This window comes from Triticum dicoccoides, chromosome 3A (assembly GCF_002162155.2).
Source record: "Triticum dicoccoides isolate Atlit2015 ecotype Zavitan chromosome 3A, WEW_v2.0, whole genome shotgun sequence".
Classification (NCBI taxonomy): Eukaryota; Viridiplantae; Streptophyta; class Magnoliopsida; order Poales; family Poaceae; genus Triticum; species Triticum dicoccoides.
Genome location: NC_041384.1, coordinates 277,464,642 through 277,469,934, shown reverse-complemented (window position 1 = coordinate 277,469,934; position 5,293 = coordinate 277,464,642).

The following is a 5,293-nucleotide window of genomic DNA, read 5'->3' as shown; positions in this document are numbered from 1 at the left end:
GTGAGAGGGCCTGGGGGTGCGTGGCCGTCTTCGTGGCGCTGGAAGAGAGCCTCAGGGGCGCGAGGCAGGCAGGGAGGAGGTGGCGGCCTCAGCGCGCGCCGTGCCCGCCTTCACCTCTGCCTACTGGCAGAGGTTGAAGACGACTGGCACTGGCCAGCTGGGCTGGGCCGGCTGGAGGAGCTGGGCCACTACAGTAACAGGCCAGATGGGCTTTGCCAGGTAGGTTCCTCTCTTTCTAATTCTGTTTCTGTTTTCTATTTATGTTATTTTGTTTTGATTTAGTTTATAACCCAAACCATTTTAATAAATCCTGAAAATAATTGTGGCATTAAATAAATTATTGCATATGCCCTTAACTATTTTCAGAATTATTGGAGCATTTAAAAATATTAATAGTATTTAAAAGCCCCAATTCAAATACAATATGGGTTATTCAAAAATCCAGAATGGCCTAAAAATATGTGCATCATTTTTGGCAGAGGTTTTCACCTTTATCAAAAATAATGAACTTTTCTAAACGGCATTCTGGGTTCATTGAAAATATTTTTATTTTGATCCTAATTGCATTTCATTTAGTGCTAGGGCTTGTCATCCCCATTTCAAATTTTCTGAGTAAAGTAGACATGATGCAACACCATATGTTAGCACTAGGTATTACCAGAACTTGGGATGTGACAACTCACCCCCACTAAAACAAGAATCTCATCCTGAGATTCAAGACGTGAGGTAAGAAGATAGTGGGACACAAGCTAACACAATCTTCATGATCCAGATGTCTTTCTCGAGGATGTTGATTCATTACACCACCTTGATCTCGACATCCTTGCTTTCAAGATCTTCACCCAACACGAGGACAGAAGAGCGAGATAACTCTACATGGATGGATCATCTTAATGATCACAGGATCAACTCCCGGAATGAGACGTAGAAACATCTCTTGAGCTGAGGGACAAAAACACATATGAGGAGCGATGGAAAGAAGCAGGTGACAAAGGTTCAGATTAGTAGGCAACAATTCCATGCTTAGAAGATGGTGGATGGTGCTAGGGTGGCGAGGAAATATCTGCCATGATCCCGTAACGGGGCACCTTGGGAAAAGTGACTCGTTAGACTGTTCCCTTAAGTGGCAAAAAGAATTACTTTTGATATCATGTTCATTGAAACTCTTTATGCCAGCCCAAGGCAATCACAAACGATCGTTCGAGGAGGTTCAAAAGAATGGCATATATCGACTAGAATGGATGATGTGGACTACCTTGTTGAAGACAACATAATGGATGATTTTGCTTATCACCGGAAATGGATGGGACTCATGGTAGGTCCACTATTGAAGGTGATCCTGACCAGAAATTACCAGGAGGGGTAGTCCATGGTTGAATGGCACAATGGTGGTGCAAGCTGGGAACAAAATGCAAATGTTGGGGATTTTTCCAACCATCATATCTGCCTGAGATTCAGATCTGGTTGGTAACAGGACACTTCAGACATCGGCATACTGGAAAGAAAGTTTGCAACACAATTCGACAAGATGATATTGCGAGAATCTCGGGGGAATGAACTATGATAGCAAGCTCCAAAACATGAGCTGGTTCTGCTACAAACATGTGAACACACTGTCCTAGACAAGCATGGTCACCTGGTAGTCTTAAAATGAAACACTACCGAGTTCAGGGGGAACCATCAACGAGGATATCGAAGTCCTTGCGTAGGTCTAACCCTTAAGAAGAAACTCCTTCTCCTTGAACAAATCAATCAGTGGCTTGGTGTGCTAGGGATACGTATAGAATGTAGATGATCAGTCTATCAGACCATAGAATACTTCGCACATGCATGACTGACTTGGGATGATTCCAGAGGAAGCAAAAACAGACTTTCTCGAATTCACGGCGGCAACTTACATCAGATGCACATGAATTAGAGGAAGTCACATATTTCAACCGGACATATGCTTCATGATCGGGACATGAGGGCAATGCTTATAAAGTTTCCAACACTAGCTGGATGTTCAACACAATCATGGAGGAGACAAAATGCCGCTGATGGGCTCAACAGAAACTCATCGGAATTTCCATATCACTGGACTTCCACCACTATGTGAACAATGTGATAGTATTGGTCAGACCAAAGATATAATGGTGTATGCTCGAGGGACAACCGCAAGTAAGACAACATTACGAACATCGTTGGTCCTGATTTGATTTGACGATAGCCCACACTCAAATCAAGGTTTGGACAAGATAATAGATCCAACAACTGTTCACAAGGACCAATTGATGGAGATATCATCTTTCTTCAACACACACACACACACACAGAGAAGATATCCCTTAACATGAACTAAGTCAGACAAGCTTTTATCTTCCAATTCTCCAAGTTGTTGTCTAGCTCAACCAACTAACTCAGGGATATCCAACACAGATTCTTGGAGAAGGGGTGATTTATAAAAAAACCCAACTTGGTCACGAACTCAACTTAGCGGTCAGGTGACAACCAGGTAATACTTCCGAGAAGATCTTCGGAAAATCACGAACCACCGATATGTTACTAAGCTCGAGAACAATCTTGCTTTTCAAAGCAGGACGATATGATCAAAAGAGCAAGGGTTTGGCAAAATCCTAACCCGTTGATCGAAGAGTGCACCAGGAAATAAGGACTAGGTAGCACGATCAACCTTAGGGTGATGATTCAATAATTCGCACACTAAGAATGATATTAATGTCCATTAACTACCAAGCGAAGGGTTGCTAGGAGTATTGATTTCACACATCACGACTCACTTGCCGGCATTCTGGTTACAATAACACGGGAACCGAGGAATGAACAATGATGGCAAGAAGTATCACTGCGTCAAGAATTCATAAGAGAAGGTGCAATTCTCATGACTCTCCTGACATAAGGAGGCAACACTCCAAGGTAGAACAGAACAGAAGCTGGATTGGCATTCTGATCTACGGAATACAACTGCTTTGACCCAATCCCAGAGATGGATGAGGTACTGGAGTTTGTTTCTCCTAGTCATTCCGGAATAAAATGGCTTGACGGACCACAAGAATAATAGGCATCGATGAGCACAAATGCACACATACTCTTGACTATCAATTGATAGAAGATGGTCGGGATACAACTGAAGAGGAACAACTCGAGGAACATATAACTTTTTGAGTTGTGGATGCATAGATTAGTATGTCGAACCAAGTTCGACATGTTTCTTCCGGATAACCCATGCAGAGAGGTAGGACTGGCAGAGTCACAATTATGAATGGAGAACTCCTCAAGAGTACTCTGATTGTGATCGTTTGGTTCAAATAACTACTGCCATATTGGCTCATGGTATTGGAAGAATGATATACCACAAACCTCGAGGACTATCGCAAGGGTTACTAATATCCTAAAGGAACTAGCAACACTATCAACAAGAGGTAAAGTAGAGTGGATCTCGGGTTCAAGAACCCAGGAGTAGAATGCCTACAACTAAGTGGCATCACGGGATGCTTTCGAGAATGGTGGCCAGATTCATTACACTGGGAACACAAAACATGGATAGATTACTAGATGGTTTCATAAGACACCTAGAGTCACAATAGTAGCTCCAACATATACGCTAAGGCAACGGAGTACCTCAACTCACCGATTAGTGTGGTTAAACTGGCCCAAAAGGACATCAGGAACAGGAGGAAGGGTTTGCAAATGCATCAGACTACTTAGAAACCTGGGATGACTCAGACAACATAACGGTTGTAAATGCTCAAAAATATTTGAGACAACCTGCAAAAATGGTGGCATAGCCACTCAACATCACAATATCAAGGTTCTGAGGCCAGTTATGAATATATGGAAGTAGTAGGAACTGAACTAAGGCTTGAACTCAACAATCCTAGGAAACTACGGTTTAGTAACACGTCATCCAGAGAGATAGAAGAGAAGCCTAGTTCTTAAACCCCGTAGAAGAGAAGAGGATGACTCAGATCAGAAGGACATAAGGTAAAGGAGTAAAAAGAGCCTTACGTTCCCTTCCACAAACAATTCCCTTACATAGCTAAAGCATTTCTAGACTCGACTTCGACCAGTTTGGCTTGGTAATATTACAGGCAGTTAGGCTCTGATACCAACGCTGTCAGGACCCCGATTCCAAGTCACATCGATCTAGCCGGTAACACCTCATATCACTTTGCGGCCTCACGCACGGTATTCCCACGGGTGTCGCTTTACCATGGCCCGGGACCATTTGCGCCTTTTGGCTCACGTATATGATAATGTCGCTAGCATCCATATGACAGAGAACCCGGGCTGACATGGCTAGTCGTGAACCCAAAGCGGCACTAACCTATGGGGACAGGCATACATGAATCACATCGAGCATGTCAGTCAGCAGCGTGTGAATCCGGGCTGTAGAACTGGGCTAACAGGACTCCGGGAACCCGGGCTGTAGCAGGCTAGGCAGGACTCCGGATGTCACTGCGTGACATTTCCCCGAAGGGACAGACATAGGAACGAAGTGAAACACATGCCGGCCAGTCAAGTGTTCAGAGCAGTAGTCCTGGGCTAGCAGGACTCCGGTGAACCGGGCTGTAGCGGACTACTATCGCTCTCGGAAGCACTTAGACTACATTTCCCCATAAGAGAGGCTGCCAAGGATAAACAACTAGATTGTCGGATCCCACGCATACCAAGCATTTCAATCATACACACAATATGCTCGACATGCGCAAATACAACATGGCATCACAACAGGACTCTACGACTCAGAGTATTTATTCACTAGGCTCCGAGGAGCGAGATGTTACAAACATGGGTCTCATGAACCAACATTCAGAGCATACAAGTCAAAGCACACGCGGAAGCTTAACTTGTCTGAGTACAGACAACTACAAAAGAAGAAGACTCAGAAGCCTAACTATCTACCCGATCCCATCGAGGGCACAAGATCGTAGCTGAGGTATCAAGCTAACGTCGAAGTCCACGCGGAACTACTAGCGAGACTGAAGTCTCTTTCTCTGCAAAACATAAATTAAGCAAACGTGAGTACAAAGGTACTCAGCAAGACTTACATCAGAACTAGCTACATATGCATCGATATCAACAAGGGGGGGTGGTGTAGTTTAACTACAGCAAGCTAGCTTTGACTCAGTGGCTAACCTGAACTACGATTGCAAGCAACTCTTTAAGGTGGCGCACACGAGTCCACATATTCACCATTCAATACACCACTATGGATCCACTCCCATCTCCCTACGAGAAGGCCATCCATAGCACTCACACTTATCTTGCGCATTTTAAAGTATCCAGTTTCACT